The following is a 14,641-nucleotide window of genomic DNA, read 5'->3' as shown; positions in this document are numbered from 1 at the left end:
TAACCTCGTGGAGTTATAGGCAATTCGAGTACCCACCATGGTGCCGGTCACCACCCCAGACCCGGGCCAGCGAGAAGCGTCTGGACGCGGACTGGCGCAGACTGGCTTCTCTTTGGCGCCTCTTCGGCGCGTATACGGCGCTACCGCTGCGCGTCACCGCTGCGCGGGGTGGGAAGAGGTCATATAATCAGCTTGCAGAAGTGTAATTTTAAAAACACATATTCTCACATCAATAGGTTTTTAAAATTGTTAAAAACGAAATAGCAGCTTGCAGAAATCCTGGTCACATTCAAGCGCTAGCGCTATGATCTTCGTTTGGTAGGTGATCGTGCGCGCAATATTCCCGCCCTAAAATAGTGAGGGCGAGGGGGGAGACTAGCCCGTCAACCTCCCCAAGATGGCTGCCCAGGATGGGACAACCAGGAAGTGGTGTCGCTTAAGCCTCCCTCCACACAATCAGCACAGGCTGTGGTGGACCGGGGAGTAGCGACCAGAAAACAAGTAAGAGCACAGAAATGTAATTTTAAAAACACATATTCTCACAGCAATAGGTTTTTAAAATTGTTAAAACGAAATAGCAGCTTGCAGAAGTGTAATTTTAAAAACACATATTCTCACATCAATAGGTTTTTAAAATTGTTAAAAACGAAATAGCAGCTTGCAGAAATCCTGGTCACATTCAAGCGCTAGCGCTATGATCTTCGTTTGGTAGGTGATCGTGCGCGCAATATTCCCGCCCTAAAATAGTGAGGGCGAGGGGGGAGACTAGCCCGTCAACCTCCCCAAGATGGCTGCCCAGGATGGGACAACCAGGAAGTGGTGTCGCTTAAGCCTCCCTCCACACAATCAGCACAGGCTGTGGTGGACCGGGGAGTAGCGACCAGAAAACAAGTAAGAGCACAGAAATGTAATTTTAAAAACACATATTCTCACAGCAATAGGTTTTTAAAATTGTTAAAACGAAATAGCAGCTTGCAGAAGTGTAATTTTAAAAACACATATTCTCACATCAATAGGTTTTTAAAATTGTTAAAAACGAAATAGCAGCTTGCAGAAATCCTGGTCACATTCAAGCGCTAGCGCTATGATCTTCGTTTGGTAGGTGATCGTGCGCGCAATATTCCCGCCCTAAAATAGTGAGGGCGAGGGGGGAGACTAGCCCGTCAACCTCCCCAAGATGGCTGCCCAGGATGGGACAACCAGGAAGTGGTGTCGCTTAAGCCTCCCTCCACACAATCAGCACAGGCTGTGGTGGACCGGGGAGTAGCGACCAGAAAACAAGTAAGAGCACAGAAATGTAATTTTAAAAACACATATTCTCACAGCAATAGGTTTTTAAAATTGTTAAAACGAAATAGCAGCTTGCAGAAGTGTAATTTTAAAGTAAGAGTAGAGTAAGATTGAGGACCTGCTCTAGGGTACCAAATCCTTCTCGGAATCCAAATTGGATATCCGAAATTAAGCCCCGGTCCTCAGTCCACTGCTGGAGGCGCTCTAAAATCACTCTCCCCACTACTTTCCCGAGCGAATCCAGCAGTGATATGGGCCGGTAGCATTTTACATCTTGTCGGTCTCCCTTTTTAAAAATGGGAACCATTATTGATTTTGTCCAAGATGTTAGGATTCCCTCACTTGCTGCTGCTGTACATACTCTGGTTAGGATGGGGGCCCAGAGGTCTTGGTTACTTTTAAAAAGGTCCACTGGGACCCCGTCGGGTCCTGGTGCCTTGCCTGTTTTACTACTCTGTAGGGCGTCTACAAGGTCTGAAATATCAAAAGGGACCAGAATAGGGTAGTTTACCTTGGGAAGGGGGGATTCTGTTGGGAGGGTATTCTTGAAAATTTCCTCAAAGTGCGAAACCCAAGTATTTTCGTCGATAGCGACTTCTATTTTTGGGGTATCTCTTTCTGTGAGATATGGGGTTCTGACCGTACGCCAGAAAAGCTCGCTGTTTTGTGAGACTGCACCATGGTGGAGATCATCCCATAGCTTTTGCTTTAGTTGGGCAGTTCTCAGCTTTCTTTCCCCTGTATATTGTCGCCTGAGCAACTGGATCTGAGCCGCATCACGTGGGTTGTTTTTGAGTGCGGATTTCAACTTTGATAGGGCCGCTGTGCAGTTATGATTAAACCACTTTGGTTTTGTAGGGCGGTTTGTTTTAGATTTTGTGGTGAGTAAGTCTTTTATAGCATCTAGTATTAGGTTAAAATTTCTCAAGACTTCTTTATGGCTAGTTGTCAGATCAAGGCATTTCATTATATTAGGGTAGGACCGCGTTATTAATTTTTTCATTATGTCGGATGGGTTAATTTTAGCCCATCTGATTGTTAGTCCATTCCGTTTACTGATGTCAATCTTGTTCTGCCTGAGAGTGGTCGCCATCTCTGATTTATGGGAGAGGTTGGCAGGCATGAACATTGTTAGTATTAGGGCTGCGTGATCACTAAAAGGAGTGACAATGACTTCAAAGTTTTTGAATTTCGGCGTTAGGGTTTGGGAGAGAAATATAAAATCTACTGTTGTCTTGTGTCCTCTACCCACATAAGTCGGTATAAATTCATTTAGGTCTGCTTTTATATGATTGGCAATCTGAAGATCCAGATCTGATAGGGCGATGTTTATTAGATTTCCTAATTTAGAGTGTGCAAGGTGTGCTAGTGGAACGTTGAAGTCATCTACGATCCCACAACACATTAAATTGGGAGCTGTGCAGGGATGGAGGTTAAAATCGCCTCCCCAAATTAATTGGGTTACTTTGTCTGCAGGGCTCTGATGGAGTACTTGTTTTAATTTATCGGTTATGGTGGTGAGGAGGATTATAAAGTTATCTTCCGATAAATTATTGTACGTGTTGGTCAGAATAATGATGTCTTTGTTTGAAAAGGTAAGTGATAGGATTTGATGATTATCGTCCTGAGAAAGTGTGACCACTTTATTGAGAGGTAGGGAATTTGAAATATATATTGCTAGCCCACCTTTTGGTCTGCCCATTGTACTGGTTAGGGCTGGAACATTGTAAGTTTTATAGCCTTGTAGATGATGTTCTTCTACGGACCATGTCTCCTGGAGACAAATTATTTGGTATGGGGCTAAAAACTTCTGCGCAGAGCCATCCTCGATTTTATTTCGGAGGCCCGCGATGTTCCAATAAGAGACTATGAGGGATGAAGCATCATCTGCCGATTCTACTTCTGGGGTTATCGTGTCCTTGTTACTGGTAAGTGGGGCGATGGTATTAGGCTGCGAAGAGGGAGATAGTTGAGTGTCGATGGGAGGAGCTACTATTGATGGTCAGTCGACCATTTCTAGGCCGCTGAACCTATTGCTTAGTGGGATGTTTTGCCATGGGTCCCATCGTGATTGCTCTCTATGTGGAGGCCAATGTGTATGAGGTCTTCTATCGTCCCACCTTCCTCCCTGGCGGCGTTGTCTCACTGGGTGCCAGGAATAGTCTGGCTCGTATTGATTATGGGGGGCATTATAACTGATGTTTGGAAAGTCATCCTGCCTGGAGAATGGGACAGACCAAGGGGGCTCTTGATCCTGTGTATAGCTGTCTACCTGCCTGAAAGGATAAAAGAAGGGGAGGGACTTGACCTTAATTCCTCCGTTTGGGGTGATGTCTTCCCAGGCACAGACATAATCCACTATTCGAGGATCCTCGAAAGTGATTGCGATACAGTCCCCGGAAATGGTTTTTCGGGTATTGCCCACCCATGGGACCCTGGCTACAGATCTAATTCTTCCGCGCCAAGAGGATGGGATTGGGCGGTTGGTCTGGAGCCAGTGCTGAACTTTATTTTTTAGGGACCAGATCGGTTCTGGGATAGAGTCTATTAGTTCTGGCACTCCAGCCATGACTGCCACATAGGGGGAGGCCTCTGGAGGGAAATCTGCTGGGAATCTTGGCGGGCCAGGATTCCCCGCAGTGTTTCTCTTGGGCCTGCCCGCAGGTGTTTTTGGTGGTACAGGTGGGGGGGGTAAAGTTTTTATTGTTGCGTTATGCGTGGTATTCCCTGTGGTTTTATTGGCTGTACTGCTCGGTGCCGTCGGAATTGCGGCAGTGGCAGCGGGTACAGCTGTAGCAGGCACAGCTGGGGAAGTCGGAACAGTGGGCTGTTGTAGGTTGCTAGTAGAGCTTTGGGCTACTACAGTTTTTGTTATTTTAGTTTGAATTAAGGTGTTTTTATTAGTCGGAGGATTTGAAGTAATTATCTGGAGAGTCTTTTGTTGTGGATTAGGTAAGGATGGTTTAGGGATTGATGCATTGGTGCTTACTGAATTTTTGCTATTGTTTTGTAATGATTTTTGAGGACATGGTGGTAGAAATGGTTGCTGATTTTTTAGATTTTTTAGAAGCTCGGAAATTTGCAATTCCAGGGTTCCTAGCCGATGTTCTAAGGGTTGTAGGGCATGTTTGACTACCCTGGCTATGCTAGAAAGTGTCAATTCCTGAGCCTCAACCGCGTTAGAATCCACCGGGGTTTGTTTTGTAGAGTAAGGGTCCAAGACTATCAAGGGGGGTGGCTCCTTCTCTACCTGGTGGACTAACGCTAGAGTCTCAACATGTGTCGCCCTATCATCTTGAAATTGAGGGATGGTTGAAGTTATTGCCAGGTTTACTGGGGAGGATGGATTGCCTGGTGCCCTTTTCTTACTGATTGCTCCCTCCCTCTTACCCCTTTCTACTCTTTTTTCTGACGAGGAGAGTTCAGCGGGCGTTATTGGGAGCAGTTCGGGGGTTTGTTCTAGGTCAAAGCTGAGTTGAGAGTCCGCTATCTGGGATACCGACAGATCTACCGTGTTTGGTAGGCTGCGTCTCTCTCTAGTTGGAATCAGCACTGCGTTTGGCACCCTTAATACTGGAGATCTGGCTTCCGCCAAGATGCCTAGTGAGGATCTTTTAGCAAATGCTAGATCTAATGAGACCCTTTCCTCAATGAGTGTTATGCTTTCATCTATGAGTGTGTTAGCCTTCGCTAGAAAGTCATCCATGGGACCAAGCAATTTACCTGCTGCGCTAGGGGCTTTAGTTGTAGATTTATTCCCTCTCGTGAGGACCATTGCTATTCTTGTTAGGTTATGGGGACGAGGTGAGCCCTGAAAGGATTGCTAAGACGGAAGATCGAATAAAAATTTTAAAATCAGGGGGGGTGGCCCAGTCCAGTCTCTACCAGCCTCTAACGGCCTAAAACGGCCCAGTCTTTGCCCGGGTCTTCGCCCCGGGCTACGACCCGCGGCGCGACCCGCGGCGCGTTAGAGACTACGTGAATATAGAGGGAGGAAGGGGGGCGTGGCCGCCGGGGGAAGAGGCGCCGGCTGCAAGGAGCGGTGTTTTCTGGGCCTCGCAGTCCCCCGGTAGGCTTTTCCTGGGCTCAGACAACGCACTGCAACCTGGGCGGGTCGCGCTGAGAGCGAGTTGAAGAACTGCCGATTGCAGTCACGCTCCCACCAGCCGACCTCAGCCTCAGGGAATGCGGTTTGGGAGATGAGAAAGGCAGTTCCTCTGTTGGACACAAAAGAGCAGGTCAATGAGCGGCACCCGCGCAGCGGGTGGCGCGAAAGGTTTTTAAGCAGCGTTCAATTCAGTGGGCGTGGCCGCCGGGGGAAGAGGCGCCGGCTGCAAGGAGCGGTGTTTTCTGGGCCTCGCAGTCCCCCGGTAGGCTTTTCCTGGGCTCAGACAACGCACTGCAACCTGGGCGGGTCGCGCTGAGAGCGAGTTGAAGAACTGCCGATTGCAGTCACGCTCCCACCAGCCGACCTCAGCCTCAGGGAATGCGGTTTGGGAGATGAGAAAGGCAGTTCCTCTGTTGGACACAAAAGAGCAGGTCAATGAGCGGCACATGCAAAAACTGCTTTTTGTGACTAGTCGCAAATTACATCTGCTTCATACATACTAATAGTGATTCACTATTAGGGAGTTCCTAATACTTAGACTCTACTCTTACCCCCACATGCATCATTGTGACATTGTGCGAATTCTTATTTGCGAAAATTAGGGAATCGCAAATAAGAATTCGCATAATGGGATGCATCAAATTTTTCGCATTTTCCTTGCGATTCGGTAAAAATTGCAATTTTTACCGAATCGCAAGGAAAATGCGATTCCTTATGTGCGAATTCGCATGGTGCGAATTCGGCAAGTGCGAAAATACGCACATGATGAATACAGAAGTGATTGCAGTGTGCCTGCCTCTGAACCTAATTACAACCACCTGTGGGCTACCTTCAATTTGTATTTGGCAGTTTGGGGAGTGTGTTTGAAAGCTGCTGGAGAGGTTCCTTTTTTTTCTTGTGAATATGGAGTCAAGCAATGATGTTTTGGAACAGCAGCCCAGGAAAAGGAAAGTTAAATTCAGTGAAAAAGAATTGGAGATATTAATTGAGGAAGTCACAGCTAGGCAGGAACAGCTTTTTGGAAAAAATTCTTTAAAAGTACCTGAGGCTTTTAAAAGAAAAATATGGATTACAATACAGTCAAAGGTCAATGCTGTAGGTGTCGCCCACAGAGACATCAGCAATCTCCAGAAGAGGTGGTATGATTTGCGCAGCAGAGCCAAAGAGAGGATTGCGTCACGCATTAAATCAGCAAGAAGAACTGGTGGGGGTACACCAAAAGACATACCAACTACCCCTTGGGAGGAACTAGTAGAAGGGACTTTACCTACTGAGGCAGTGATTGGAGTGTTTGACATAGACACCTCTGAGCAGCCAGGACCAAGTCAAGGTAATTGTTTTAAAAATTCAGTACAATGGTATTGACAGCATGACTTATTAATCAATTCGTAATGCTTAAAATGTGAAAAGTACATGTTTGTCCACAGTGTATTACAATAATGCTAAACTTTGCTTAAAAGAATGGCATCATGGGACATGTAGTTTTCACAACATTTCTTTATTGAAATCACAAAACAAGGTCCATTCAGAAAGTATGTAGAGTCACTTTTAGGTGTATTTGTCAGCAATGCCTCTATATATGAGTTTCATATGTTAACCTGTAAAAAAAACATAGGCAATGAGACAAATTTCTTTAACAGTTTACTTCCACTGTTTCATTTGCAGATGCAGATTTGGATGCTGAATTCATTCAATTTGCAGAGTCATTTACACAAGATTTAATAAATAATGCTGGAAATAACTTAGACCCACCACCTTCACCCATAGTGGAGCCTCAAAGTCAAAGACGCAGACTGCGTCAACTGGTAGACACAGAATCTGAGGCAGAGGACAATGTAAACACTCCAGTCCCAAATACAGCAGTGAATGCTGAGCCTGCACAAAGGGTCCCAGGCAGGCGTCACAGACTGCAACAATTCTTCCGGCGTCGCAGACGTCCTTCCCAAAATCATGAAGCGATGGATGACATTGAAAATGGCAGTCTCATTGAGAGGAAGTTATTAAAAGTACAGCGCCTGCAAGGAAAGGATATAAGGGTTATCAAGGGTAAAATCACCAATATGGTCAAAGACATTAACATTATGAGTACAGCACTTGTCAAAATGGTCAATGTCTCCTCAGACAAAATGGAACGCATGACATCAGCAATAGAGACACTATGTCAAGCAATGCAGGGAAACCAGGGTGCAGTTTTACAAAGAGCAACAGTAGCAAATATGCATTCCAGCACAAGAGCCATGCACAGAATGTGCAATAACACATCCAAATTGATAGAAACTACTGTTGAAATTCAAAAGGATATGAGGAAATATTATGGTGAGCTGTCCTCTGGCATGAAGTCAATGCAAGGCCTCATTTCAGAGCACCATCAAGGGCCAAGTGCTATCTGTCATCCCGAGTCTGCAGTCACTGCATCTTCCTCAAAAACTACAAATGTAAATATTAAAGCAGCTTCAGAAAGAAGAAGTGTCAGAAATGTAGCCAAAGATACCTTAAAAAACCTTAATTCAAACCCTGTACAGGTTAAAGCATTGGGGTTGAGAGGAAGGAAAAAATGAAAAATATTTGAGAGTTGTTGAGAATTTTTGTTTCAATTTCAATAAATGACAATATCAATACATTTGAAGATTAAAATCAAATGAAAATTTTGTTTAAAAACAGAAGATATGTTTGAAGACAATGTGACATTACATTACTTTTGAATTGAAATAAAAACTTAAGTTACAGCAAAAGCATGTTTGTTCTGTGTCATACCTTTATTTAAAAGTAATGCTGAGTTATCTCTGCTCTCCTTCTCCTTCCCTCTGCTGCATCAGGACCATTGATTCTAGGTTGGGGTTGGTGAGGTTGGTTGTGGTTGTTTGGGATGTTGTCTTCAAATTCCAATCCAAGGCCTCTTTTCATGGCTACATTGTGCAGCATGGCACAAGTGGCAACAATTTTGCAACAGACCTCAGGACGATATTGTAATGCACCTCCAGTTTTATGAAGTATACGGAATCTGGATTTCATTATTCCAAATGTCCTCTCAATCACATTTCTGGTAGAGATATGAGCTTGGTTATAATTCTGCTCTTTATGGGTTGTTGGATTGAGATAAGGAGTCGGGATAAATGTTCTCACACCATAAGCACTGTCACCTATGGAAAAGATTTAACCAATTTAGTTGATTACAAACATGTCATAATTTTCTTTGTCTGAAAACAATATCAACAACATGACATGATAACTTACCCAGTAAATATCCATCTCCAAAATGTCCTGCTTCCAACTTTGTGAATATGGCACTCTGTTTGAATATGTAGGAGTCATGAGCACTTCCAGGGAAACTAGCAACTAGGTCTGTGATTATGGTTTTAGAATTACAAATGGCTTGAATGTTCAATGAATGATACAATTTCCTATTCCTAAAAATGTACTCATTTTGAGAAGGTGGGTATATGGGAATATGAGTACCATCTATGCAGCCTATGACATGAGGAAAATGAGCCATGTTATAGAAGTCCAACTTTGTCTGTAAAAGTTCCTGTTGAGTACTTGGAAACACTATGTAATGCCTGATCCTCAACAACATAGCATTTAAAAAATTTCTGAAAAACCTTGATAGGGAACTCTGTGACACCCCCCAGCAATGGCAATCACACCTTGAAAAGAACCAGAAGCCAGTAGATGTAGGCAACAAAGTACTTGGACATGAGTAGGAATGGCTTGTGTTCTAAGGGTGGGCCTCTGTAGTATAGGATCCAAATCAGCAATTAAATCCAGTATAGAATCAACATTTAACCTATACTTATCATAAATTTCTGCCTCAGTCAGCCCAAATAAATTTATGCGCACCCTAAATATCCTTTCACTCACTACTCTGCGCCTGAATGCAGCTCTCAATCTCCGCCTACATGCCAAGACTATGACTGCAGCCATGGTGAAAGAAAATGTAATGGTCAGAGTGTCACTTATATACCAAGAGGGATCAAAATCACATGAGAGTTTGGTTTGGAAAAAAATAACACCAAGTCTGAGCTCTTCTTATTTTAGGTAATGCTATTTGCGATTTTTCAGGGAATCGCTAATAGCGTTTTTTCATGCATGCCATTTTTTCCATGCTAAATGCGATTCCTTAATGTTTGCGAATCATATGCGAATTCTAAATATGCGATTTTCACAGGAGTGATGATGCATCCCAAAATTGCATTTTGCATTCGCAAACGGCCGAATTATTCGATTCGCACCGTTTGCGAATACAAAACACAATGATGCATGTGGGGGTTAGAGTATATCCATTCATATCCCTTCCCTATGTATATAGAGATAACTCTAATCACTAGTATATGCAATAGACCTTTGTACTCTCTACCATTCCTATGTGACTCTTAGAGTATATCCATTCATATCCCTTCCCTATGTATACTGAGATAACTATAATCACCAGTCTCTTCTTTGTGTGACTTTACATCTTATACATTTGCAATTTTTCTCTGTGTGTATCTTTTATGTAACGCATGTAATCCTAAGTCCTTATGTTTTGCAACTGGTTCTTATGTAAAGCGCTCTGACACCTTCGGGTAAAGTTTGCGCTATATAAAATCGCATTAAATAATAGCGATTCCATTTGGAGTCACGAAAATATAGCCTGATTCATCAACGGGCCGTTTTGCGAGCCCATAATAGCGATTCATAGCGAATCGCTATTAAGGACTCGCAAAACGGTATTCATGTAGGAATTGCTAAATAAATAGCGATTCCTACACATTCCTTATTTGCGAGTAGCAAATTGCTACTCGCAAATAAAGAATAACTCCCCATTCATTCCTATGGGCCAAAAGGCCCATAGGAATGAATGGGGAGTATTCCTTATTTGCGATTAGCAATTTGCTACTCGCAAATAAGATAGCGATTTAAAGGGTGCCAGGGGTGTCCAAAGGACACCCTGTAGCACCCCTTAAATGCAAATTGTAACTGGTGTTGCGCACACACATGTCCAAAGGACATGTGTGTGTGCAACATGCAACTTAGAAAAATGCTTTTAAAAGCATTTTTCTAAGTTTTTGCTATTTACCGAGAGGTCTGACCTCTCGGTAAATAGCGGCCCGAAATTGCGAATTAGCAATTTAAAAATGGTTGATGAATTGCATTTAAGGAATCTCAAATAGAGATTCCTTAAATGTAATTCCTCGCAATTTAGCGAATTAGCAATTACCGATTTTTGCATTTGGGATGATGAATCCCAAATGCAAAAATTGCGCTCGCAATGGGCCAGATTCTCAGAATCTGGCCCTTTGCGAGCGCAATTCGGCTTGATGAATCAGGCGGATAGTGATTCCCTATTCATTTGGATTGCGAAAATAGTGATTCAAATGCCTTTCGTACATAAAAAGAAACTGGCTTTTGCATTCGCAAACAGCCCTAAATAGTACATCACCTTGGAGATTTAATTAGTGTCACACCAAAACCTCTAAAGTTATAGTGGACATTTGGGGAAAGCGTGTTGTAAAATGGGCCAGTTTGCACGGTATTTTTCATAGAATTTACATTGCTTCCTCACTGTTTTGTGATTCATGGCAGTATTTATACATTATCACTTTCGCAATTCACCAACGGCCACTGGTACAATTCCAATATTTGAGACTGAAATCAAGAAACTGATTAGTTTTGTTTGTTTTTTAAATTTTGTATTCGGGGTTAAAATACTAAACATCACCACTCCAGGGAAGGTCTGTTGAAAACGGAGCATGGTGTTTCACATCATAATATTTACTTTTCATGTATTAAATCGTGATGCATGTCTGATATTCTTTCCAGAATCAACAATGTGCTGACATGAACACCCAAAATAAAAACTCCTATTACATCTACAATATTTTCTTAGAGAACATTTTATTGGCTGTATGTACACGAAAAAACGAAATGTTATCGGTTGATGTTCTGCTGTAAAGTAAAAACTCTGCCTTCACGGTGGGCATGTTATGTGTGTTGTGTGCGTGACAACACCCAGGGCTTGGTCGTGGTGTATGGGGAACAATGCTCAATGACAGTCAGAGGCAGGTTGCAGCTTCACCAAAAACTCTGGTCCCAGGAGGTGGGCGACCAATCTATTTGTGCTACCAGGTAATATCGGGGCACGGCCCTTGTAGCGCAATACTCCGGGTAATACTTCTCAAAACACCTTCAATAAGTAATACACTCCCTTCACCTCAGTATTGGACCACTTCCTCACATTCCCCCCCAGCTGTCAAACTATAAAACACAAACACCACTTTCAACACGTTTTTAGATAGCATAGTCATGAGCTAAATACTATTTAAGCGAAGTCCTTGGACCGAGTTGATGGAGCTGGGTTGTTTCTCAGCTGGTACTGTGATGTGGGTCACCCCTTACCATTTAACCCAGGGCTGCTTGCCACAGCACTGCCCTCACTCTCCGGCTGGACTCAATGCAACTTCTGATCTAGCAGTCACCTCAGAAGCTGCAACTCTGGGTGGAATGGGTTCTGGAGCTATTGCTGCTGTTGGTGGATTCGATTCTGTATTGTCCCCAAATTGCTCATCACCCAGTTCTCCATCTTCACCAACTCACCCCCATGAAACCGCTTGAAGAACGATATGTTCCTGGTGCCTTCTCATCCCCTCTTCTTGCGGTTCTCAGGATGACGATGTATAACTACCAATAGCTCAGTTTCTTAAGGCATTCCAAACTTGCTACCTGCATATCTCTCCTTGACTAACACAGCCACTCCGACCTTAATGTTTTGTAACTATGCACATAGTTGAATGCTCATGTGAGTATTAGTCTGTTGACCCTTCTGTAACACCTGTTGGTCGTCATACTATTCCTTATGCTAGAGCGCCGCCTACAGCAAGTCAATCTAATGACTTGGGTTGTAAAGGCATCGCGTTCTAACAAAGCGCTCGTTGTCACGACCACATTGCAATGGATCAGGCCCGGTTCTAGCGGGTGGGCCGGGTGGGCCAGGCCCACCCAAACCTGAGCCTGGCCCACCCAAACAGGAGCCTTGGCCCTCGCAGTGAGGCAGGCGTGCAACGCTCAGGTCGTGTGCGTCTGCTCGGGCCAGACAGCTTCCCCGGTGAATACACACACACACAGTTTTGGAGATTATCGCAGCCGCACCCGAGTACTTCACGGGTCTTCAAAAGACCATTACATGTTAAGAGGCTTTGTTTATTTTTTCACCCCCTCATCTCCACATGGTAAAGGCGACAAATCCTTTCTTTGTTAAGGGTAACCTTTGCCTACTGTTCTGCTGCATGGATATTTCTATGCAGTGCAGTAGAAAAGAAGTTTGTTTATTCCTATTCACCTTTCCTGACCTCTACACTAGAGGTGTCATTGCTTGATAATCTAAACATATCCACTCTAAAATAAATTCGCTCACAGCACAATCGAATACCAACCAAAGTACGAGAAATGCCAACTGTGCAAGGGGGCCAACCCAGCATACTCATGTTCATTACAATTTTGATGGTACATAGAGGCCTCGTTTAACTTGTCTTGGAGAAGCTTAAATATGATATTTTCACGAATGAACATCCGCATAGTACAAGCTATTTATACTCTCATGCAAAAGCATGTAACATTTTACTACTAGTCCTCTGATAGTTTAGGTTGTTATAATGAACCCCAGTCACTTTACAGTAGCTTTGTTCAGTCATTGCCACTTAGCTCATTTTGTGCAGCCCTCTAATTGCCCCTCGGAGATTGCTCCTCTTTTTCATGAACCCTGACTGGATATAGAATGACATCGGGTATTTTGATTACTTGTAGTTGTTTTCTTGGTCTGTAGAAATGAGAATCTGGCCTGCACCCGAATTGAAAAATGAGGGCAAAAGGACAACGTATGTTCCCTCTCCTATCTTATGTGCCAGTCTCCGCAACATATCACTCTCACAATAGTTCATGATATGTGGTATAATCTGCCACAGGAGCGCCCCAGGGAATGGCTTGGGGGCAGGGACCTCGGCACTTTCTCCACAAAGAAGACTGACAAAACACTTTGCAGAAGATTGTTAGTTTCAATGTAGGTCACCATGTTGTCTATATTATTTGTGACTGTCACTTCTATCACTTAGTGTTACGCTTGGCGTGTGTTTTCTAGTTCTGCAGATGGCCAAAAGGCCTTTTTTCATATTGCCATGAAGATTGACAAACATTGATAATACCTTAGTTTGCCATTGACGATTAGGACATTCAGTATTAATGCCTCAGAGCCAATTTCAACTCTACTCCATGGCCAGTACAAATTGTAGACCAGCAAGTTGTCCAACAGGATCTATACTCGCAGGCACGATCCTGACTGCTATTTATGCGAGAAGTGAATATGCACCAAGGAAAGCAGAGCTTTCACAAAAGATAATTGCGGTGATTCACCTTTGTGCCACATCGCGATTATCATGTGTACCCCTGTGGCGGGACCCCGGGCAAAAGCAAATGGCTGTGCAGAGAGAAGTAAAACTTTGAGACGCTGCCCATCACAGCCGCACTGAGAGCCGTTGAACCCCTGCAGGGCCGTGAGTATGCTGCCGCGAATTGGCAATAACTTCCATACACCGCGACATGCTATGCACACCATATAGACTGAGAGTGGGGCACAATATTGTAAAAATAAGCGGGATGATGCACAACCGCACGCACTGAACACCTGCGCTGCTGTGTATTTGAAATAGTGCTAATACCTGGTGGCATCCTACTGATTCCCCACCGTAACAGCCAGTCTGCTCCAATGCACGAACTGCACAACCATGATCCCAGGATTCTGCCTGAATAGACGAATAATACCTGAACAATACGTGGGCAAACATCAGGGCACTGCACCACTGAGGAGAAGCAAAGTACCCATATGAGCCCGAAAACAAAATACCTAATGACCAGATCTCACAGACGGAGCCATCCCCCAGTAATTTCCTCATTGCTACACATGGCTAATGACAACCCCCATTATACCACTGCAACCCCAGTGAAACAGACTGGTTGGATCTGAAGGGTGGCACCAGGGCAGCACTCATCGGGACCCTTAATTAGCTCAATACACAAAGATTAACTCCATGCTCATTCTCCCCAGGGTGCAAAATATAGACTCATCAAGCAACATGGGCAAACTTGACAAACAACAGCCCAAACTATCATTCGATACATGTCGCACGCCCAGGCCCACACAGGCACTTTCTGATACTGAGATCGACTCAGAACGTTCCTGAGACTCTAACATGGACTACCTTTGATCTTCTCTCC

This window comes from Lissotriton helveticus, chromosome 3_1, assembly GCF_964261635.1.
Source record: "Lissotriton helveticus chromosome 3_1, aLisHel1.1, whole genome shotgun sequence".
Classification (NCBI taxonomy): Eukaryota; Metazoa; Chordata; class Amphibia; order Caudata; family Salamandridae; genus Lissotriton; species Lissotriton helveticus.
Note: the sequence above shows the minus strand (reverse complement) of the source record.